The sequence below is a fragment of the Microtus pennsylvanicus genome, chromosome 2 (assembly GCF_037038515.1).
Source record: "Microtus pennsylvanicus isolate mMicPen1 chromosome 2, mMicPen1.hap1, whole genome shotgun sequence".
In the NCBI taxonomy this organism is placed as follows: Eukaryota; Metazoa; Chordata; class Mammalia; order Rodentia; family Cricetidae; genus Microtus; species Microtus pennsylvanicus.
The window spans coordinates 42,244,426-42,269,535 of NC_134580.1; the positions used below are offsets into that span (position 1 = coordinate 42,244,426).

General features: G+C 45.4%; 1 protein-coding gene across 7 annotated transcripts in view; it reads left to right on the forward strand.

Annotated features, from left to right (window-relative positions):
* The window catches only part of Cyrib (CYFIP related Rac1 interactor B), a 136,142-nt gene that overhangs the window by 39,920 nt on the left and 71,112 nt on the right, over positions 1 to 25,110 (forward strand). For all 7 annotated transcript variants that reach the window (XM_075960915.1, XM_075960917.1, XM_075960918.1 and 4 more), the window contains exon 2: positions 146 to 198. The gene's annotated coding sequence lies outside the window, so the exon portion shown is untranslated. The remainder of the gene's footprint in view (positions 1 to 145; positions 199 to 25,110) is intronic.

A 25,110-nucleotide genomic window follows, 5' to 3' on the forward strand; every position in this document is an offset into this window, starting at 1 on the left:
TAAATGGTACTTGAGACTCTTTTCCTCAGACCATGTCATAGGTATTGGGAGGGGACAAAGTAATAGTGAAGCTGGGAATCCTGAGGCTTTTAGAGTGCTGAGGTCTGCTGTAGCTTGCTTACGCCTTGCTATCCCTCTTTTACAGGAGAAGAAACTGAGGCCTGGAGTTGGAGTAATTCCTTCAAGGTGACCGCATTGGTAAGTAGCAGAGTTGGCATGGGACACTAGCCACCTATCTCTGGATCCTGCCTTCCTCACTCTCGCTCTGGAGAAACAGCAGAGTGGACAGCCGTGGCCAGGAGGTGGCTTTCACTGAAGTGAAAGCGTTCTGCCCTTTTGAAGTTTCAGTACATAATGCATTGTTTCTTTCCTTTTGCCGGTGAGGGTGGAGAATCTGCAGGCTACTGAGTCAGATTGGTAATTTAAATAGCTAATTTCAGAGCGATGGCGATACTGCTGTGCTTCCTGTCCTAGGTAACAGTGGCGGCAGAGACTTTGGAACGTAGACTGTGCAGCCACTACCCCAGTCAGCTCTCACAGCAGTTCCACAAAGCTGAAGGTCATAGGAAGGAAGTGCTTTGCCCCAGTCCCTGTTACTGGGGGCTGAGTCAGTGATCACCTGGCTTGCAAGCCAGAGCTGTCAGCCTGTGTAATTTTGTCACCCTCAGAGGGCACCTGTGAGAAAATCATTCGCTTTGAGCTCAAGCACCCCACTAGCTGGCAGGACACTTCTCTCTCCTTTTCCTGGGCCTCTTGGTCTACTCATCCTCTTCCATGTAGCTGGCCAACTTGTGGTGAGTCTTCACCATTGCATGGAACCCTTACTGCAGCATCCCACGGCAGCCTCTGTTCAGGCTCGCGCTTAATGTTTATTTTAATGGCTTTACCGTGCATGCGGTAAAACCCAAATCTTGATCTTGCAGCTGGACGAATGTTTTTCTATCACACCCAATTTAACTGCCACCTATGAGGAGACTCAGTGTTCGCATCCTTCCAGGACACTGCTTAGTAGTACCTGAGTAATAAACACTCTGCTGGTCTTTATTGTGTTTTTTTAACGTACACAGATGTAGACACAATTGTTCAACAAAGCACACGGAAGGCAAAGACACTTTAAATAGCATAGGTGATTATGTCTTTTCACCTAGGGGTGGCATTTGTGTTAGAGTGAGGAGGGATGGGAGGAATGGATCTGTGATTCTTTCTGTTAGTCTTTGGTCTGGGGGCCTCTGAAGTTTGAGCATCTGGTGCCATCGCGTGTCTCCTATATTTCTAGATTTGAATATGGCCTCCTGAATCAACTTTCATAAGGGTGCTCAGATCAAGACACTCAGTCCAGTGCTACAGGAAAGACTGAGTGGTGTGTCATAAAAGATAGTCTGCTAGTCTTCAGTGTGTGACTCCTTATGGGATGTTTGATTCACTTTGGGGTTTGCAGTTTTTATATTACATGCTGACATTAGACGCAAAACCTGGAGTCAGCTGCATTTTATGAACAGTTTATGTTTATTATGGAGTGGGGAGGAGGCAGCATGTATGCACATGTCGAGATCAGGAGACAACTTTTGAGCCTGCTCTCTCCATTCACATCCATGTGAGTTCTGGGGATTGACCCAGGTTCCCCAGGCTTGTATGGTAAGTGCCTTCACTTACTGAGCCGTGTTGGCAGCCTGTGGGCTGTAATTTTAATGCCAAATAGAACTGAAGCATGAAAGAGTGGCTATACTGGATTTGGTGACCTGGATGTCTCTGCTTGGTGTAATATACCAAGCTGATTTGCACAAATACTTCCCAGTACTAATGCAGAGTTGATGGAAATAAAAGCATTGCTTCTTAGGGAGTCTGTAGGAGCGCATATTCCAGAATCAGCCAGAAACTCAGCTCTTCTGTGTAAGCCAGTGGGTATTGTGAGCAAAACTATGACTTACGTGGGACTTTGTAGCCCAAGATTCCAGTGGCTGGGGTTTTAATTCTATGGTGGATCTAGAAGGGAGGCCTGGTAGAAGGTGGGGTTAATAGCCAGGAGCCTGGCAGGTCTGATTTATTTATGAAAACGGGACCAGAAAACCTCATTATCTGAAAGTTTACCATGAATTGAAATAATGTTATCCACAAGAAATAAAAAACTTGGTACTGTACTATATATACATACATACATACACACACATATTTGTGGAGTCAAGATTTTTATCACTTATGATATGATATCCTTCAACCTGAACAGTTAATATGAGAACTGGTCTAACCCGTACCACTAGCACGAACTCAGGCCTTAAGGGCATTTCATCAATGCATACCTGACAGGGCTCCCTTAAAACGGCAGAGACTCTCTCTACAGCAGTCCCAGTTAAGACTTGTGAACTACTCAGGATCAAGCCATTTCAAGATGCTGGTAAATTTAATCTTTCAATAAGACGATGAAATAGTATATCTAAAACGAGGGAGGACAGTGATGTCAGAAAGGTAAAGCAAGAAAAGAAAGAAGAAAGATTTGAAAACCAGCCAAAATGAAGTGAAATGAAAGTCATTTTATTTACTATCTATCAGCAGGGCTAAAAGAATGCTTAGCTATAGAGAGAGAATAAGCGAGCTATAGGACAGTATTGTCCTTTGTCAAGTACATGCCAGGCGCCCGTTCGGAGTACTTATGTTAACTCACTTAGCCCTCAGGACAAAATTGTGAGGGAACATTATTATGGTCATCTGTACTTTTATTTATTTATTTTACAGTTCTAATTACAATATAATTCCATAATTTCTTCCTTACCCTTTCCTCCCTTCAGCCCCTCTGATGTTCTACCTACTCTCAACTTGATAGCCTTTTCTTTATTATTGTTACAAACATGGACAAGCATCTAAATATAACCTGCTGAGTCCAGTTTTGCTTTTTGTTTGGATACAGTTTCAGTGATGACTTGGATCACCAACCAGGGGCTCAAACCTGGGAGGGACTAATTCTCATTCTCTCTCTCTCTCTGTCTCTCTCTGTCTCTCTCTCTCTCTGTCTCTCTCTCTCTCTGTCTCTCTCTCTCTCTGTCTCTCTCTCTGTCTCTCTGTCTCTGTCTCTGTCTCTCTCTCTCTCTCTCTCTCTCTCTCTCTCTCTCTCTCTCTGCAGTCATTAGTTCCCTGTAGTTCTTTATCTAGGGTGGGATCTCTGAGATTGTCCCCTTCCATGTTAGCATGTTTATTGATCTTGTCATTGTTCTGGTCTTACTGATGCAGCCCTTTCTACGTCACACAACAGTCTTCCTGGGATTCTAACTCTTACACACTCCACGCACCTCCTCACCCCCTCTTTGGCAGTGCACCCTGAGCCATAGCTGCAGGGAGAGGCTATTCTGCAGATATGTCCATTGGAGCTGGGCTCCCCACAGTCCCTTGATCTTTGCATCGCGTCCAGTTGTCACCACTGTTTCGTAGATGAAAAAACTAATGCAGTCAAATCCTGCTAATCATGGGTGCACACTAGACTTGGGTGGGTGGCAGAGCTGGGATTCGACCCCAGCCAGAATTAACAAGAATAACCACCATGTGGTAAAAGGATTGTAAATATGAAAGAATAGTAATGAGTCATAGAGAATGCTGCTTCTCATCACATGGTGGGACTAAGGGAGATGCCAAGGAAGAAAACGAGAATTAGATGTTCTTTGAGATTTTCTGTATTCTTTGAATTCTAAGAATTTGTGAGCAGGTCAGCATCCATGGAAAGACACTAGGGAAGGGTGGCAGAGCCTCGGGTTCTGCTGTGGTATATTACTGATGTGTCAATAAATGTTTACAGCAGTCTGTCTAGGGGGAAAAAAAGCTGGTTTGTAGAATTTGGTGATTACTTTTCTTAAAGTTAATTTTTATTTTTTAATTTTACTTTTGATCGGTATGGTGTTTTGCCTGTCTGTCTGTCTGTCTGTGCATCACATGTGTGCAGCACCCATGGAGACCAGAAGAGGGCATCGAATCCTCTGGAACTGGAGTTAGAGATGATTGTTAGCCAACTATGTGGGTGCTGGCCTTGGATCCCAGGTTCTCTGGAAGAATAGCCAGTGTTCCTAACCACTGAGCCATTCTCTAGCCCTGTACCCGATTCCTGTGGTATAAACATTCCCATAATGGCCAGTTTCAGGCAGGCCACACGACATCTCTGAACTTGGAGTTGAGAAGCTGTGAGCCTGCTCAAGTCTCCTGAAACAACGTGAGCTGTGCTATTTTAAGCTTCTGGGTTATGCACCTAGGAGTGGAATTTCCAGGAAGTCGTCGTGTCACGGGTGATTCATAGAGGCAAGAAGAGACAATGGAACAGGAGCAGAGCTCTGCCCGTCTTTATCCCCCCGTACTTAAAACAGGAAAGCAGCCTTTTGTGAGTGTGGGCAGAGGCATGGCATGGTCCTTGCCCTGTTGGTCGGAGGGAAAGTGAGCAGCCCGGCCGTAGCTATCGAGTGTTTGAGTGAGCAGGCTCTCTGACTCTGCAGTTCCATTTCAAGGTTTTGTTTTGTTATGTTTTGTTCTGTGGCAGTTTCTCATTATGAAACCTAAGTATCCCTGGAATTTGCTGTGTAACCCAGGCTGGTCTCTAATTTATGATCCTCCTGTCTCAGTTCCCTCAGTGCTTTATTTAATTGTCATAGCAAGACTCTGGGAGCAACATAGACAGATGTCAGTAAGGGATGGACTGAGTGCATGTCTCTAAACTAAGATGTCGTCCGTGTTGCTGTTCAAAATAGTAAGCCTATATGCTAAGAAGAAATGGGTTCCCAGGTATATTCGTCTTGTTAATTAGATTTGTTCAGTAACAACTGAGAACATTGACTTCCCTCCCTCAGAATCCACCAATAGCCAATAGGAGGGGTAAGACCCATGTGTCCCTCGATCACCCATGACTGACTCGACGGAACCTGTCCCCTGTGGATGCAGTTCAGGCACCTGTAGCTGCTATGTCAGGTCCAGGAGACAGCATTTTGTAGCCCTTCCTCACCTTCTGGCTCTCACGTTCTTCCTTCTCCCTCTTCTGTAATATTCCTTGAGTGTTAGAAGGGGGGCTCCCAATGTCCTCTTGAGAGATGAACATTCAGCCATCCCTTTTGCTCAGAACCTCGAATAGCCTTAAGTCTGCATTCACTGCCATTCATTCATTGCAAAGAGAAGCTTCTCGGATGAAGGTTGAGAGTAGGCACGTGTCTGGATGTGAACATACAGGTTTAGGAGACAGTTGGACACCGTGTCAATTTAGCTAAACGCTAGTGTTAGGTCCCCACCCTCCCAGGGTTTATGACCTCCCGGCGATGGGTTTTGATGGGATTTACAGTGTCAGATGTGAACTCTGTCGTGTGGAGCTGTCAGATGATGTTGTCATACAGTTTCAAATCTAATTGTGGAGTAGTCGGGTGCCCCATAGCGACTGTGCCCCTATTGCAGTGTAGGAACATCGTGTGTGGCCAACTAAGGTTATAATTTGTGGAGTTTGCAGCCGAGCAAGGCCGCTGATGCCTTGTCTTTCCCAGAAGCCCACTCATTACCTTTCGTCATGGAACCTAGAGAGCAGGGAGGAAGGGAGTGTCCTGCTTACTTCCAGCTTGGCTTCTCTATCTCGCAGCCAAGGTAGATGGTATCTTCAGCAGGAAGGTGTCACAATCCAGTTTCAGTAGGGCCATTGAAAAGCAAGAGTCTGTATTGTTTGGGACTTTGCTGACCAACAGCTCCTGAGGTAGCCAGGATATATTTTTCAGTTGTAAGAAAAGCAATGTGTGGAAAGGTATATGTGGTAGGCATTCATGCATGCATTGAAGAGGGGAGCATGTATGTTTATACATGTCTGCCTTCATACACAACATGCGTACATGGTTGACTCTGCTTAGCGCACAGCTGGAAACATGCAGCGGATAGATGACACCGACTGCATGTCCTTCCATAGGCATTGGAAGTTTGAAAATTATTATTTATAGACAGCCTTGTTTTGTCCCATGCTAATTTCTAACTTAGTTTTCTACCATAGAACAGCCTAGAACTTGTGTTCCTCCTCCCTCAGACAGACGAGTCGTGGGATTATGAGAGTCGTGTGCCATGCTTGGTCACATACTGCTTTTTGATGAAGAATCAATTGTGGCTAAAAGACGACTTAGCACTAGGCGTGGAGGCGAATGCTGGTGATCGAGTGCTTGGAGAGGCAGGCGGAGTGAAAGACCAGACTGGGCTATAGAAAGGAATCCCCACCTCGGGACAAAAGAAAACTGCTTGGGGAGCCTTGCACATGAGAGCTCTTCCCATTTTTAGAGGGACTTAGTAAGTCTCCTATGGGAAGCTGGGACTAAGTGCTAACTAGGCCCTGTGCTATCTGATCTAGTTCATTCACATACCACTGTAGATCTCCCCATTGACTCTGCCTAGAGTCTGAAGCTACCCAGTAAATACGTGACAAATATCTGTGAATCTCATTTCCAAGGTGTGTGTGTGTGAAAGAGAGAGAGAGAGATATTTGTGTCAAGTCCTGGCATGCAATAGAGGGAGTTTGGTGACGTTATTTAGAGGGGTTTTATAAACAAGTTTACACAGTCACTGCCTAGTCATCCCAGGGATTCAGAAGGACCCCCATGTTTTCCTGTCATCTGCCATTAATCCCTGGCAGCTCCCTGCCCCAACCCCCACCCCCTGGGTTACATGGAGGGATTCTGTCAGTATTAATTGTCTCAACTTGAAGCCTGTTTGTTCTGGAAAGTCAAAACTCTTGTTTCTGGAACAAATGAATCCCTGATGTGTTTAGCAAGCGATGAAGGTGAGAATTTGTCCCCCCTGTGTCATCTGTTTTTAGACCTGTTTGATCTGCCCACTGCTTGTACATGATGTATCATCAAAGGCCCCGAAGACACTGGCTTCTGTTCACTGATGAAGAACATTTATGGCCTTTCTTAGCAAAATAGATGTTCCCAGAGGAGCTTTCATTGTTGTTGTTGTTGGCCGCGCTTGGCCACATGTCGAACTCCTGAGCGGTTTTATAGGACCAGAGGTCTCTCCCCTTGACACTCCCTTGGTACAGTTTGGAAATCAGTTCCCTAAGTGGGTTATCCATCTTGAAAGGTTTTATGACACTGCCTGTGTCATAAATAGGTTAGGAGACGGGAAAGGCAACCAGTTTAGAGGCAGGAGATGGTGGTGGCAACTTCAGCCTACAGAGGACATGGCACGAACCCAACCTTGGTATCAAGATTATCACGTCCTCTGCCACATGTTCCCAAGTGATGGTTATTTGACCATGCCATCTTTCATAGCTCTCAAGGCAGTGTTTTGGGGGCTCGTTGAAAGTTCCATTAAGCACTTGGCATATCAATGCCCAGTCTGCAAGCTGGGACTTGGCGATTTTGGTTTACTGGAAGATGGATGCAAGTCAACAGAGTTACCTGACTCCCTCAGACTGTTATTGTGTCTTCATTGCCTGCGTAGAGATGGGAAGCAGGTGTTAAATACCGTTGCCCCGGGAGACCCTTTCCTGATGCCCCCTTTCAGGCTCATGTTGCACTGTGTGGAATTTAATTCAGCTGTTATCCTGTTGGCTTTCCGTAGCTATAGGAAAGGGAACATGGCTGTCTCCGTGCCAGACTGTGAGCCTGGAAAGGTGGCGTGGGTCCACTTGCATCGTGTACTCACAGAAGTTCAGACCCCCTCTTGTCAGGGTTCTTCCCATTTCCAAACTGCTCCAGCTTGAGCTGGCTGCTGTAGGACAGTTGGTTGTTTACGTAGTTGAAAAGTTTAAAGACAGAATTTGAGGCATAGAATCCAAAACTTAAAATCTTACCAAGTCTAGACAGTTTTCCATCTCTTGATGAAGTACCATTTCCATTCCACATTGTGGCATCAGATAGCAGTTAGCATTTCTAGGAGGTTTAGCAAGGTCACCTTCCTAATAACCCAGAAGAGAGACGCAGCATTGATCCTACTGTCTAAGGGTAACACACACATCCCCCAAACAGTCTGTGTTGCCAAGTTTTCTCAGTACTCTGGCCATTCTAGGCCAAATGCCTGCCCCTAGGAGAAGTTAGGCTGGGGTCTGCCTGTCCCTTTGGGCACAGGGACAGAGAATGAGGCCAGGTGCTCCTGCCCTGAGGCAGTCTGAATGATGGCTAGGCAAGAGCAAAGGATGCTACAGTGTGATAGGTTTCTAGTTAGTGTTTTCTTGACGAGTGAATGAATGGAGGAACGAGCAGAGGATGGCGAGGGCGGGGAGCTGGTTGGACAGTATTTGCCGTGGGTTTAGCAGATGGAGCTTTGCAAAGAAAGGGGATAGAGCCTTGAAATCCAGCCGTTAGATTAGCTGAAATATTTAACAAGAAACACGAGAAAGACAGACATGTGATAGCTGTGTCTAGGTGTCTGAAGGACATCGACAGGGCAGGGGCTGTGGTTGGGTCCCTGATCTGTATCTAGGGTGCTGGGATTATTAGAAAAACAGTTTGTGTTGACTATAGAAAAATTCTAAAACGGGCCAGCCTGATGTCTCTGTGGCAAAGGTGCTTGGTTCCAAGCCTGATGACATGCATTCTGCCCACAGGTAGAAGGAGAGAACCAACTTGTTCTCTGGCCTCCCCGGTCACCGCCCCCCCCACCCCACATACCCTGAAAGTCTTATTAACTTTACTATCTAGGACTAATTGTAATTAATATTTTGATATGTCTTTCAGTCTTTTTTCCCCCTCTAGTTCTGTTGCGTCTGGAAACGTCTGTGTTTGCATGCTTGTTTATTTTGAGAGTGAGTTTGGTTGCATAGCCTTTGAATTCTCCGCAGTCCTCCTGTCTTGGCCTTCTGAGTACTTGGATTAGGGCATACCTAGGCCTTAATTTCATCTTGATAATTTGTGTTTGTCAGGAAATGAAACTGTCTTAGAGAACTTCAGAGGCGTGGGCATTGATGGGATCAGAGTTCTGTCTTCTGCCAGGCATGGCTGCTGTCTGCCTGGCAGGCTGCACTCTATATACATCAGGGTTTCCTTAAGATCCCCCTTAGAGAATGTTGGTTTCATTGCCTTCTGCATGTCCACTCATTTGGGTACCTAATCAAGTGCCCAAGGAATTATTTTGGGGTCCCAGTGACTGAGACAAGCCCCTGCTTCCCTGGAGTTTCAGTTTAGCTGAGTTTCACATGCTTTCTGGGTGTCAGTCAACCCCCTGGGAGCATGTGGGGCTGTGATCTGGACAGCCACACTAATCTGCGGCCTTTGCTCTGCAGGCAGAGAGCATAGCCGATAGCTGGGTGATCTTGTGTAATGTATATACTCGTGTGGGTGCTTCTCCTAACATGAATGGTGTGTGTGTGTGTGTGTGTGTGTGAGTGCATGTGCGTGCATGTGTGTGTGTATATGGTGTGATTGGAGGTTCGAGGCATGCCTTCTCTTCTCAGTTTCCTGGGGCTATCTGTGTAGCCTATCATTGCGCCCTATGATAACCTTGGCTTCTGAGAGCCCATAGTATGCAACAAAACCAACTGCAGAAAGGAAGGGAAATTACATACCATGTGAGTATGGCTCTCCTGGTCCTTGTCATCGCTTCTTTAACCCCAAGTATAATTACCCCATTGTGCAGAACAGAGCAGGGAGCTGGGACTTGGCTGTGCCTGTGATTTGATCTCAGGCCCAGATGCTGCTCCACACCTGGGGCTTCCTTTTTATGCACCAGCTAGAACCTGGGGCTTTAAATGCCTCTGAAACTCCAGGTTATTTGACAGTTTCATTCCCTTCATTTATTTGGAAAAAAATAATTGTTTGAGGGCCTATGTATAGAGACACTGTAAAGTTCTAAGAGCCAGGGTAACTGGGACCTATTTGTGTCCCGAGAGAACCTGAAGTGTGAGTGAAATCATCGGGAATGTGCTTACATTCCTGCCTCATCCATGTGTAGTGGATAAGTCAGGACAGAGCAGGTGCAATGCTCTGAGCTGCAAGCTCCAGAGCTCCCCGTTCCTGTGGGGTAGCTGGGAGAACAGTTAAGTGACTGACGCAAGCAGAAAATAGAATGGGTTTCACGCACACTCTAATCCAGACCCTGGCTTTGTTTCTTGGTGATCTCTGGGCTCTGCAGTTCCTGGCTTTGTCTGTTCTCAGGTTACCATCCTTCACAGTAGCTCAGAGGAGAGAGCTACCATCTCTCCGTAGAGTCCTTGAACAACATTTCCACCCTTCTCTCTGGTTGGATCTTCTCAGGACCTGCGTGCATTCCTCAGACCAATCACGGCAGCAGAGGGGCTAGCAGTGTCTTAGACGATTGAGGACCCACCTGAGGAACTGAAGACAAGTCTGCCTGCCTGGCTCCTGATGGGGGAGGACGGTGGTCACCCTTCTCATAACAAATTCACCTTAGAACAAATGGAGATTGATAGTTTTTTGAATGCTGAATATTTTACACATTCCATAGTGACTTTTCATCATATGCCTGTCAAATGGGTAATTATTTCCATTTCATAGATGAGGAAACCACTGTAGGGAGGTTAGGTTACTGCTAGTGGTCAGGCCATAGGAAGCCAGCCAGATGTGTCTGGGCTTGTGGATCCCACTCTATTTCCCTTTTGGGATAGTTTGTAGAGAAAATAGATTCTTAATAGAGGCCTTAAGAGGGGGTTCCTAATGATTCTTCACAGTAAGCAGGGCCTTGGGAGTAGTTACGGCTTTTCATTTCCAGCTTTTATTAGGAGAAGCCTGCCTGCCTTTTTCTGCTAGGCAACAAGATGGGAGGACGTCTCTTTTCCCTGGGCTCAGGGAAGTAACAGATAATTGAATGAGCCCCCGAGTAAAGCAGAACCATTGTTGCCTCTCAGTGTGTCAGAAGACATGGTCGCTTCAGATACTTTTACAAAAATGAGTTTTCTTTTCTTTTAACTTTCTGCCTGAGGCTGCCATTTGTTTTTTTGTTTTTTATTTTTTTTTAAAGCAATAGAGTAACCATTATGTAATCTATACAATGCCTCCTTCCCTTGGGCCCAAGTTAACTGTGCCTCCAACAATGCAGAATGTCTTTTCATGTTGGCAAAGAGTTTACATAAAGCGGAGTGGGAGTCCTAAATTAAACTGCCAAAGCAAAGGCAAACAAGCTGGGCTTTCTGGTTTTCTCCAGACACTGCAGAGACAACGTCCCGCAGGGTGGGAGACCACGTGCTGAGATCATTTCGTGCTGGTGTAGGGTGTGCTGCTGTGTCCTGGGCCTGGCAGGCGTGCCCTGAACATAGTACCCAGGTGAGAGGGCACCTGCTTGGTCATAAGCTCCTTCCCCTTTCTTCCACTCTGGTAAATATATTTGCCCCAAGAGAAATGAAATAAAAATGGGGAGATTCAAATGCTAGCTGGTGTCTGACTGACAAACGAGGTTTTTCAAGGGCCCTAGTTTGGTTTCTTTTGCTGTGGTAAACATCGTGACCTAAAGCAAGCTGGGGGAGGAAAGTTTTTTTTTTTTTTTTTTTTTTTTTTGGCTTCCAGGTTATATCACAGTCTGTCCATCATCCGGGAAACCAAGGCAGGAACTGCAGTGCAGTAGAGACCGTGGGAGTCTTGCTTACCGGCTCACTTTCCCTGGCTTGTACCTCCAGACCCTCCTGCCCCTGGATGGGTTGGTTGTTAGTAGACTGGACCTTCCTTCATTGACTAACAATTAAGGGGGGGGGCTCAGAGGCATGCCCAGAGGCTGGTGATTCTCAATGCTGTTAATGCTGCAGCTCCTTCAGTACAGTCCCTTGTGTTGTGCTGACCTCCAACCATAAAATTATTTTCGTTGCTCTTCATAGCTGTAATTTTGCTGCTCTTAGAAATCACAATGTAAATATCTGATATGCAGGATATCAGATATGCGACCTCTGTGAAAGGGTCATTTGGTCCCCAAAGGGGTCGTGACCCACAGATTGAAAACTACTTCTATAGGCCAGTCCGAATGGAGCAATTCCTCAGCTGATTCCTTCTTCTCAGGCATGTCTAAGTTTGTTCTAAGTTGCAAAGACGACAGCAGTAACTTAGGTGCTCTCTTTTTTGTGAGTCTTGTGTCTGTTTGCCCACTTCCCCAGTTCATTACGAAATGGTGCTTTACCTGTCCAGAGTTCTCTTAAGTTCTCTGCTTACTGTTCTGGGTCACAGACAAAGAGAAGTTCAAAGCTCCGCTTCTATTCCTAACAAGTAGCCTTTGGTGGACTTCCTCTCCTCGATTTACTCCCGTCCATTCCCATCTGTATAATTTTGGGATTCTGATTACGCTGGACAGTGGTTCAGCTGGGCCTAGAAAGGTGTGAAGTAAAATAGGATATGAAAAATGCTTGTGGATAAAAGGCTTAGGCTTAAATGTCAGATAAAAATGGGTTGTTGCAGCTTGTTGTGATCCTAGGATGACTTTGATGGCTGTCAATAGGTGTGAACTTGAGAGTGCCTTACTACAGCACAACCTGGCTTTATTCAGATACACCAGCGGTTATAGCCTCTGTTGGTAGAGAACGGATTGATGGCACATGGGAGGGGCCGTCTTGCATATGCGTGTGCATGCTAATATATATGTACGTGCATATAAATCTTGCTGCCTCTGTGACCATGGTTTCCAGATTTGTCTGCAGAGTAAAATTACCTATAGAGCTTTTAAAATTCAAAGTCATAGACAACATACTAACAGATTTAATTTACAGACTCTGGGGATGGAATGGACATGAACGTGTGTGTGTGTGTGTGTGTGTTTGTACATGTGTGTGTGTACACACCTGTGGAGCTCAACCTTGGGTGCTATTCCTCTTCTGATGCTATCCTTCTTGATCCTAGGTACAGAGTCTCTCAGCTGGTATGGAGCTTGCCAGTTAAGCTAGGCTGGCAGGTTGAGCCACAGAGATCCACCTGTCTGTCTCTCCATTGCTGAGATTACAAGGGCACACACACCACACCTTCCTTTGTAATGTGGTGCTGAGGATCGAACTCTGGTACTCAAGTTTATACGGCAAAAATTTTACTGACCGAGCCATTTCCTGTGCCACAATCAGCAGTTTTTTTAGCTCTTCTGGTGATTCCAGTTGCCAGTCGGTTCTGCACCAGTGTCATGTGACAGCTATAGCATGATCATGGTCTGGAGAGGAATGGAATTGTGGTGGGGACAACGGTAATGGCCACTGGCATTTACTGGCTGGCATCTCTGGGCCAGGTTATCTACTGATACAGATGTTCCCACAAGTCCTCCCTGTACTCTCTCTGGGAGGCTGGAGAAGAACAGGAAGGGCAGTAGCTTCAGACTGGTATCCCTAGAGTTTGCTGACCCAGATTGGCAGATAAAGACCAGAAAGAGGAGGCCACTAGACTTATCTCGCTCACCCCTGAGAGACCACTGTGGTTGTCTTTCGTCTGAGATTGAGGTTTCTCTAGTTGTTGTTAGCACAGCCTACCCTGTCCACATCCTTGTGGATACAGCCGTCCTTTTCATAACCGCAGTGGATCCAGGAGTCAATATTCAAAACCGTATTTTGCGAAGTTGTACATTAAGGAAGAGTTTATCTTGACTTGTGGTTTCGAAGGAGGGAAAAAAAAAAGAGCACAGTAAACCAGACAATTAATCTTGGCTTGGTTGATTCTTCCATGAAAACCACTGTATGTGTCTCAAGAAACTGGATTAAATAGATCAAAAAACATTGTCTTGTGTTTTTACAGTACATTTCCCCATGCGTGGTGCTCTGCAAACATTATAACATTGCTAGCATGTTTGATACCTCCCAGGAGGATAGGAGGCATAAATAAGGCTGTGGATTACCATAAAATAAAAGAAGAGGAGCCAGGCATACCTAACGTGTGTGGAGATTTCTGGCTGGCGCCTTGGTGTAAGAGCTCTGCTGGGAGGTGGGGATGCTAGGGAAGGTGTTCTTGGGAGAGTGGAAGGACTGGGTGAAGGCACAGTGGCAGAGAATGCTGTCTACAGGAGCGCTACAGTCAGCTTCGAAGCTCAGCAGCAATGGCACCATCCCGCTATCTTGAGACTGGAAGTATGCATCAGATGGGCATTTCTACTTGTGGTTTTCATCCTGCCACAAATACGTCTCCTGACTTTTTTTTTAAATTTATTTCAGTGTTGGAAGACATTTGGGTGATGAAGGGCTAGATAAGTATAACTTCATTGACCACCCCCATCTGCCCTGAAAATTGTACCAAAGTTTGCACATTGCTTATTAGGAGCAGTTGTTTAAAAAGAGAGAGAGAGAGGATTCTTGTTCATGCCTCAGGGAGTCAGGCTCCCCTTTGAAGATGGACTCAGTTGTTCACTGACAGTGTAGACATAAACCTCTGTGAGCTTCATGGCCTACATCCCAGGTTTGGTGGGGTGCATGGTTTTAATTGTGCTCCCATATCCAGCTGTGGGCTAGTAGACAAGTTCCTTGATACCTTGTATCTTCTGTTTTCTTGTGTATTTTTTTAATGTAAAATATTAGACTGGATATAAATTTCAAAATTCTTTCCTTCTAAAATTAGGCGGTTTGTTGGAAAATCTGCAGGCTGCGGTGGCTTGTTTTGTCCGCTTGATACATTGTTAATCCCTGATGAAGTCTGGGTGAAGGCTTGTCTGGATTGTTTAGATCAAATTGACTTGTGGGCACATGAATAGGTGATCATCTTGACTCCATTGGTCGAGGAGGGAAGATCCACCCACTGTGAGTGGCTCCATTCTCTAGGCAGGGGATCCTGGGCCGTGTAAGAGCAGAGAGAGCTGAGCACCGGCATGCATGCGTACATTACTTCATTGCTGTGTTCTGCACTGTGAATGTCATGTGACCATTCCAAGTTCCTGGGACCTTGATTTCCTTTTTTGATGGACGGTAACCGGGACCTGTGAGCTAAGATAAACCCTTTGACCTCCTAAGTTGATTTTCTCAGTGCGTTTTATTGCTGCAACAGAAAGGAAACTGAGACAAAGGCCCATTCAAAACAGTGACCTGTTACATGGAAACGCTAAGTACTGAAATGGATGCAAAAGCCCTTTTCTCTAAAAGCCTCAGACTTGGGCAGGGTACCTCCTCCTTTGCCTCCTGAAGGGTTACAACTGAGGAAGGGATGCAGTCTCTTGATGTCTACATTCTAACATGAAACCTTTACGAGGGCTTTGGAGAGGAAAGTAGCTAACCCTGTTGAGCTTCTTGTGACATAGACCACATTGATCCCCCTCCCCCCATCAAGCCTTATGGAATAGCTTTCTTTCTCTAACTTGAAAAAGTAACTGTGAGAAGCTAAGTTCATTCATACATTTCGCTCACATATGACTTATCCTGTTGTTCTGTTTAAAGCTCTGAGTTTCAAATATTAGTGTCTATAGCTAGTGACTTAATCATTTAGGTTACTTATGAGTGCTGCTCAGTTCACTCCTCTGTGCTGCTTAAATAACTCTTAGTTGCAGGGCTGCAATGATGCTATTTCAGCACTGGGCTAAGTCAGTACTAATGGCGTGGTTAGCTGGCTGCGGCTGTGTACCAGGTCCATGCTCTCTGTCAGGTATTTTACCAGGCTCAGTGCTGGCTCAGGAGTACAGGGTTAGCAAAACAGTTTGGCCTTTGTATGTGGGAAGCTCCCCGTGTTCCGGAAGCCATACCATCACAGTGGCAAAATGCTATCAACAACAGCCACAGGCTGCTGAGAGGACTCACAGCAGGGGTTCTGACCTGGTTTGCTCAGTGTGGTAAATTGCTGGATGTGACAAAGAGCCCAGGCAAGCAGGTGGGGCTGGAGCTGCTAAAGGTGGCCTGTGGTCCCACCTGTAAGGGAACACTAGAGGAAGCATCAGGATGCAGCGTTTGGATCGCATGAGGGTTCCTGTGATTTGAGGAATCTCAGGACAAGGACTTCCTGCCTCATCTCCTTGCCTTTCCTCCCCTGACTTCTTGAAGCTGAAGGAACATTTTCTACTTTTTAAGTTTATAGGATATATCATCTATATCAGTGGTTCTCAGCCTTCCTAATGCTACGACCCTTCAATGTAGTTCCTTGTATTGTTGTAGTGACCCCCAACGGTAAAATTATTTTCATTGCTGCTTCTTAGCTGTAATTTTGCTACTGAATCATAACGTAAATATCCGGTAATGCAGAATATCAGCTATTTGAAGGGGTTGTTTAATTCCTTCAAAGGGGTCTCCTGACCCACAGGTTGAGTGAGAACCACTAATCTATGTCATTTGTCAGTTGCAAGACTTTGTCCTGGAGTCAAAGAGTGTGCCTTTCATCCCTGCAAGGGAAGGCCATTTCATGTAACTCTGGGTGTCCCCCTAGCAGTGTGTGACGCAGGCTGGACTGTGTTGGCTACATGTCTAATGGATTATCTGCGGCACATCAGTGAGCTTCTGTCTGGGGGACTCAAATCAATGTCACCTACAGCAGTCATTCACAAAGCGTGTAGGGACTCAGACATTAGCATAGGACAGCCCCAGTGCCTCTTTGTGCATAGATTCACGGAAGCCTCTGTTGATCAAGGCAATTAAAGGGGGGGGGTTGTGTGCACCTGGGAATAATTTCATAGCTATTGGCTTGTAATTAAAACTTCCAGGTAAATTGACTTTTCTTCATTGGTGTCATCTTACCTACTTTTCTTTCTTCCCCCGTGATCGTGTTTCCATTAATAGATTACCAGCCACCGCACTGCGCTGCCTCCTTCCAGCACTTTTCCTTATCCCTTGACCACGTCTGCATTTGTCCCGCCTAAAGCTTTCCCATTTTAGTCTCCATTCTTTTGAACAACAGATCTTTGAAGACATTAAAATACTCATCTCTACTCCCACCCTGTATCAATTAACTTTAGCACCCCTATCCTTCTACCTTTTCTCTCAGGGATATATATCCTTATTATATAGATGATTTTGTACTTTAATCTTTTAACTTAATAGTCATAATTTTTATTTGCTTTTGTTTTGAGTCAGGATCTCATGTAGTTCAGTTGGCTGTGAACTCAGTATATACTAACTGGAGAAGACCTTGAACTTCTGATTGTTCTGCCTCTGCCTCCCCAGTGCTAGGAATAGACAAGCTTATCCCGCCATATCCAGTTTGTGTGGAACTGGGGATTCAAACCAAGGCTTCAGGTGTGCTAAACAAGCATTTTAGGAAAGGAGTTATTTTCCCAGCTCCCAATAACCATAAAACTTAAAAAAACATTTTGAAAGATTTTTAAAAAAATAATTGATGTGTGTGAATGTTTTGACTGTATGTATATTATTACCATTATATGTGCCATAGAGATGAGAAGAAAGTGTTGGATCCTGTCTTAGAATTTCTGTTGCTATGAAGAGACACCTTGACTATGGCAACTCTTAAGGAAAACATTTAATTGGGGCTGGCTTACAGTTTCAGAGGTTCAGTCCATTATCATCATGGCAAGACATGGTGGCATGCAGGCAGACGTGGTGCTGGAGAAGGAACTGAGAGTTCTACACCTTAATCCACAGGCAAGCAGAAGGAGAGACTGCCACATTGTGCATGACTTGAACATATATGAGATCTCAAAGCCTGAATTTACAGTGACACACTTCCTCCAACAAGGCCACACATCCTAATAGTACCATTCCCTATGGGCCAAGCCATCAAACACATGAGTCTTTGGGGCCTGTTGACTGAGGTTTTCTGTCCCATCTAGTCCTGCAGCCGTTAAGTCCCAAAGAATCACACAGAGGCCGACGTTAGTTATAAATGGATTGGCCCATTAGCTCAGGCTTATTTTCTATTTCTTATAACTTACATTAGCCCATAATTCTTGTCTGAGTTAGCCACATGGCTCAGTACCTTTTTCAGTGAGGCAGTCACATCTTGCTTCCTCTGTGACTGGATCATGACTACCGACTGCAGAATCCTCTTCCCAGAATTCTCCTGTTCTCATTGCCCTGCCTCTCCTTCCTGCATGGTCTCCCTACTTATACTTCCTGCCTGGCTATCAGTCAATCAGCATTTTATTAAACAAGTACAAGAAACAAATGTTTACAGGGTAAAACATTGTCTCACAGCAATTCCCTCCCCCCTTTTATTTAAAGAACAAGAACTCTGAATCTAATATCCTCTGTTTAGCTTTTTTCCTGATTATTATCCATAACAACTTATAACCAACATTCTAAACAAAGGAAAATAGCTATAGAACATTTTTTGGGAATGTGGTCATAGTTTCCAGGCTACTTCCTGCTGAATTGGGACACTGATAATCTTATGGGTACCTAAAGAAAATTTAGAATTATGATCAAGTCAGGGAAGGGGGGGGTCTTCCTTGATCTAACCTTATTTTTCTTAGCCCAGAATAAATCCATAGCCTCTCATTTTCTGTGAAAACAAAAGCAAAACCTCTTCTCCAAAGTACCATATCTTTTGATTTCAATTTTGAAGTCATGGCATTTACAAAATATTTGTTTTATTAATCCAGCAGCATTTATATTTAAATGTCTTTTAGCAGCTGTTACTCCTTCCTCAGCTGTCAAGCAATTCAAAGACAACATAATAATACACAGTATCCAGACTCTCTGTGTATTTTCCATCTTTATGTGGCTTTACTTTAAATTCTATTTCTTTTATTTTTACTTTGAATTTTTGGCTTTTTGAGACCGGTTTCTCTGTGTATCTTCGGCTGTCCTGAAACTCCCTCTGTAGACCAGGCTGTCCTTGAACTCACAGAGTTCCACCTGCCTCCCAAGTGCTGGGATTAAAGGTGTGTGCCACCACACCTTGAACTCACAGCGATCTGTCTGCTTTTGTCTCCTTCAGCAAATCCTACCAGCGTGTGCCACCACAACTGGCTACTCTTTTTTTTCTTTTTTCCTTTAAGGACTTTATTCGTTTTTTTTTTCTTTCCAAGCCTACATATATTTTAAGCACACCGTCAACCATTTAGAGATTTTCTTCATCTGAATCTACCTTTACTGTATAGCTCTCTCTTTCTGACCATGTGAGTCTTTAATTTGCTAAGTGATATGGCTAGGATTAAAGCGGTGGCTTTGACAGCTGGACCCAACCCATTCTTTAGCTTTCTGAGATCCCAGCCTCGTGGCAGAGGTACTAGCCGGAGCCATGTTTATTGCCACAACTCTATGGTCTTTTAAGGTCCATGCTGCCACCGTTCAAACCACCACAGATCCCTTGGAAGTGGAGTTATGGGCAGTTGAAATCCTTCATGTGGGTGATGAGAACTGAACCTGGGTTCTCTGCAAGAGCACTAAATTGCCCTTAACCACTGAGCCATCTTTCCAGCCCCAATCTTCAGAAATTTTAAATCAGCAAATGAGATCCTACTGTGTGTCAGGCATTGTTTTAGGGACTGGGAACAAACCAGGCTAGCTCTAGTTTGTGGAGAGAGACAGTAAATTCTCCATATGCTTTGTAAGGAGGTAGCAACACGGGGGAAAGACAGTATGTCTGAAGAAGAATTGCAAAGTATTTTCTCCCGTTCCTGTGTTCTTAGTCACCGCGTGTGATCTTTGCTGTCGGCGCACTGTAGTGTGTTTGGAATGTCAGGACTATGAATGTACAGGGAGCGTGTGAGTCACTGAGGACAAACCCTTTACTCAGAGATGAACAAACATTCAGGGAAAAGAAATGGCTTGCTCAAGACTTGGGAGTGAAGACGGTTTTCATTCATGCTAAAGCTTCTTTTAGAACCCTAGTGTGCTGTTTGCCTACTGCCGGAAGTTTATTTTTATCAGCTGGATCTCATTGTAAACAATGCTGCAGTGGGCGACTTCATACAGATGCCACCTGTGAAAAGCGCAAGCTCACAAATAATGAGAAGAATAGGAAAGGCTATTATTTATTGAGCTCTTAGGGTTGCCAGGTACTGTACTACGTTTCTGGCAGCACGTATCTGCCCATTCCTCTCTTTTCAGGTGAGAAAACCAAGGGCTCCGCATGCAGGCCTGCCGGAGCCCAGGCATGCGTGCGTCATCAACAGCCTTCCAAGTCTGAGCGTGAAGATAGCAATGTCAGAACCCATCGGTATGAGCTGCTTTTCTCATGCTTTGACAGAATACCTGACTAAGAAGGGAGGGTTTATTTTGATCCACAGTTTGAGGGCACAGGGCGTCACAGTGAGGAGGTCTCGGCTGCAGGAGGTCGCTAGCCGTACTGCATCCACAGTCAGGGAGCAGAGATGAACGCTGATGCTCTGTGTGAGGTTTCTCCTTTTTATTCAGTATGCGACCCCAGCCCACGAGATGGTACCACCTCCTTAGAGGACGGGGATTCCATCATAGACACACCCCAAAGTGTGTTTCTACAGTCATTCTAAACCCCTCCATGCTGAGAGTGAAGATGAACCATTACATTCCTTTAAGATCTTGTCAGACATTTAAGCTCTGGTAAGTTTTAAGTGTATGTAATTGCTGTTCTTTTTGCAAAGGCTAAAGACAGTTTGAATACTGACACTTTTAATTGTTCCTGTTATTTTATCCAGTCATCAGGATAGCATGGAGATTATTGTTAGGGTAAAGGGTTAGGGTTTGAAATGGGGGGGAGGGGACACTGAAGGATTTAGTTAATCTAGCGGATAAAAAAGATGAAGGGGGAAGGTAGAGAGCATTGTATGGGCTAGCAACTGTTGTGGCCTGAGGTAGCATGCCGCCTCTGCTTCTCAGTGCTTCTATGACCTTCCTGAAGACACTTGAACCCTTTGTCCCTTAGTTTCTTCATCTGAAGAGAAGCAGAAGTAAAAATTCTCACGGTGGTGCTGGGAAGCTTGGATGCTAAGTGAGTCTCAGTCTTTCTGTTTAAGGCAGCAGCATCTGGTGGCAGTGGTCGGTCCTTCTGTCACTGGATGTCAAACCAGACTATTTTTTTGAAAGTGTGATGTTTCTGTAAAATGCATTAAAAATCTTTAAAAATGGAATTGATAAACAGGTGACTTTGTCTATAATTAGGGATTTTCTTTGTTTATAGGGAAAGCTATACTTTGGTTTTTTTTTTTTTGTTTTTTTTTTTACTGTGTGTGTATGTTGGTGTTGTGGAGTGCATGTGGCGGTCAGAAGACAAGCTGCCAGGAGTTGGTTCTCTCTTTCCACTTGTGGGTCTCAGGAATTGAACCTGGGTTGTCAGGCCTGATACCCTTTCTCCACTGCGCCATCCTACCAGCCCAAAGCTGTTGTTTCTAACACGGAGGGTGTGCTGTGAAGGTGGGTGGATATGACAGCAGAGACGAGGGTTTGGGGTGACAGCGCGTGAAGCTCCGAGATAAACAGCCCACCTGGACATTTTCCTTTCCCGTTGCTCTGGTGCTATGCCAGATTTTATGTCATCTTTTCCCTTCCTAAAGATGACCACCCCAAGTCTGTGCTGTATGGGCAGCCCCCGCACTGGCCTACCCCTCATGGAAAAAGCTTTGTGTTGGGACAGGCTTACAAGTAAAAGGGACGGTGTATACAGAAGATCTTCCCTTCTTTTTCCAATTAAAATCTTGGCACAAGAACATGCTTGTCATTCCTGTCGCCTGGCTCAGCAGCAGATTCCCAGGCTGAACTCTGAGGCATCGTCCCCACATCCTCCTGTTCTCAGCTTTTCCAGTTACAAACAGTTTGCTTCTTCGGGTGATGGGGCCGCTAATAACTCCAGGTGGTGAATGGGCGGCAGGGAGACCAGCTCTGTGGAAATACAGCACAGAAGCAATGCAAACACAGGGGGCGGGAGGAAGGCTGTCAGGAGGTAGGTGCTGTGATAAGGCCTTTTGCCTTCCTTGACTTTGAAGGAAGCCCTCTTTTAGCTGAGCTCAGACGCAGCTGGTTACTTGGTTGATGTTGTGAGTACGTGGTGGAGTATTATATAACCTCCAACAGTGGCGTGACTACAGTGCCTTTATTGAGGAGGGGGAGCTGGGAGATGCTGTGAGGTGGAATGCAGCAGATCAGTATTCTGCTATGAACCATTCTTCCAAAAAGATCCTATCTTTATATAGACACATAATAACATTTGGAAGGGTATCTACATGGTGTGGGTGGTTGGATCATGAGTGTTTATATATTTTTTCTTTTTGCTCATATGTATTTTCAGATTTTTGCTTCAGTCAACATATTACTCACATAGAATGGGAAAATAAAATTAAAAAGTGGTATAGAGGGCCATAGCATCTCCTCGACTGCCCAGGCTCTCCTGTGAAGCATTCTGTGTATCTGTGGCTGGTCTTCTAGGAGTTGGGTAGGGTAGTGGGGATTGCAGTGCTCAGAATAGCTTCAGCCTGGCAGAGTCTACATTTTTCTTTTAAAGTTAAGAAACATTAAAAATAAATAACAGTTTGTGAAAGCTAAGTGGTCTGAAGGTGAGTGAAGGACAGTGGGAGTTTGTCTTTAGGAAGGAGGATGGCAAGAGCCTTTGCAGCTGGGTGTCGAGACAGCTGTGGGAAGAGAAAGCGTCTGGGGTTCTGAGACGTCACAGCTGATGCAGGACCGTGGGGTCCTTTTTCCTTGCTGCAGGTCACTAAAATGACTGGGAAAAGAGCCCTCCGACCACCTTCCCTGTGAGAAATATGTTTTATTTGGAGATGTGACCTGAACTCATATACAGACCTTTTAACTTAGAGGGAGTTTGGCCATGAGGGTGATTCTGTGGCTTTTGGGGATTGGTTAATGTTTCGGTTAAATAGCAGGAAGGTCTTGGGGTTGATTTGGGTGCCTCATCTTTGGTTCTTTTGAAATGACAGTTCTGCTGTCTTCTTTCAGTGTGCAGTGAGCTTCCAGCCCTATCCAAGGGGCTCCCAGCCCTCTCCTGCTCTCATCTCGTACGCATTGGCTCCTCGTACACAGGGGACTGTGGAGTCTTAGCTGCTGGTTTGGAAACCCTGGTTGTGGAGGAGATGATTGGAAGGAGCCTCTGGCCTTGAAGATTCCCTGTTTGCTTGTCCCGGGAAGAGGAAAGGAGAAATTAGAGAGCAGGTTTTGAATTCTGACCAGGCTACATATCCAGAGTTGTGAGGTGGCCTTGGCTCTGCTGTTAGCCAGCACTGTACAAGAGTGCAGTGTGCGATGAAGGAGCCCAGTCCCTGGATGTCAGACGGAAGACTAGATGGAAGGGCAAGCAAAGCTGTTCTCTATGTACTTAGACCTCTCGGGTGTCACGTGAGGCAAGGTTGGCAGCAGGCACCGAGAGTCCTCTGTGAGGCAACTAGGCGATGGAGGTCAAAGACCATAAGCGTGTTCAGATTCTTTGACCTTGTATTATAATCCAGAGAACTTATCTGGCTACAGTAACAGCTATTTGGACAACTCTTTGAGGTCAGAAAGTGTTTTCCTATACAGTATTTAGGAGACCTCCATGCCATTACAAGACGTAGGTAGATTCTTATCCCCATTGGCCAGGTAGAAGTGGGAGGTTGGAGGAATTGAATGAGTGGCCCTAGTTCACTGGTACTCTTAGGCTCTGGACTCTGATGCATGCTTCCTTGCCCTGATGGGCTTGCCTCGAAATGCAGGCTGCAGTGGCAGGCACCAAGAAGTTACCAGAAAGGAAGGGAAGTTAACTGTTAGACACTGTTGATTAACCGGAGCTGCAAGAGGTTGGGCTTGTGTAAGTCCTAGAGCAGGTATTGAACCTGACCAGGCCACATGACCCAGAGTTTTGAAGTAGCTTTGGTTCTGCTGTTACCTTGTGCTCCCCAAAAATGCATGTGGGGTGAAGGGATGAGTGAAAGAATGATAGAAGTGGTCCGAATATTAATAGCAGCTTCTGTGGAGAATGAGACATCAGGAGGCTCCTGAATGGTAGGTTCTTTCTCAGAGTTCTGCAGCTTCTACGTGCTACCGTTGCACAGGCCTCTCCAGGGAGAGTTGTAGTTTGCTGGCCCTGAGGCTGCGCTTTTCCAAAGACCCTTTGCCTACAGGCTCTTTCTACTGGCTTAGTGTGCCCTTGCAAAATGCCCATTGGTGAGCAGGTCTTGGGTCAGCTAGCTTCTTGGTTGTGGACCCATAGTCATGGAAGGAAACTGAGCTATTTCAGTGTGATGAAATATTGTACAGCTATTAAGTGCTAAATGCATCTGTGGTGAAATAGGAAAAGGGCTTGAGAAATAGTTAAACTCATCTCAAGATAGCAGTGTGCATTTACAATAGGTTGGAGGAGAGGGGTGAAAACTGGGTAAAGGGAATTGGGGTCCGGTTGTGACACCAGCCAGTTAGTGTTCTCAGCTGAGAACCTCAGGGCCAGTCCCCACAGCTCCTGCTTCCTTATACCCCAATTTTAATCAGTCGTAAACTCAGGAACATCCTGAGCACATGTCTTAATTTTAGTACTTCTTCCTTGGCCAGGGCAGTGATAAGCTCCAGGACCTTGAGCGCCCTAGCCAAGTGCCTTGCCACTCAGCTGCACTCCAGCTCCAGGCTGTTGTTATCATCTCGGACCCCTCCAGGGCCTCTCAGCTGGCCTCCTGGCCTTTTGGACACTATGTTCCAAAAGGTCTTGATAGGAAATAAATCAGATTCTGTTTCTCCCTCAGTTACAAGTATCCTTTTGCCTGTCAAAGGTGGCTTTGGTGTCTTATCATCTACCTTCTTGCCTCTAGTGTCTCACAGAGTTTTCTCCCTCCACCGTTGTTCCCTTGTTCTTGTCCTTTCTAACCTCTAATCTTTTCCAGGCTAATCCCAAAGGTCCCGGCTTTGGCAAAAACCTTCAGAACGGCTCCAAGCAGAGAAAGCTCCCGTCTTCTTACAACATAACCATTCTCTGTTACAGTTACCAACTTAGAACCCTTGCTCTCTTCCAGAGTCCCCAGAGACCTCAAAGCAGGGACCCATGTGTCCTCTGCCTCAGACCTTCCCATGATGCCTGGGATGTAATAGAGGGGATAGTACAAAGTGTGTGTGTGCGTACACACGTGTACACCTCCACAAGTTTATATGCCCGAGGGCATCAGCTCTCCTAGAACTGGAATGGCAGGCAGTTATGAGTGGCTTGATGTGGATGAAGGAAACTGGACCCCGGTCCTCTGTAAGAATAGTTAAATGTTCTTAACTGCTGAGTGTCTCTAGCCCTATCATCGTCATCATCCTGCCTTAAAACTGATTTAATAATAAAAATCAAAGAAAACCACTTACAGCAGTGGGGTCTTTTGAAATTTGAGAAAGTAGACAGAGTGATTTCTACATGGAGAAACAGATCCTGGAGCTGACAGATTGCGTTCGAATCCAGGATGTGTCTCACGCCGAACGCC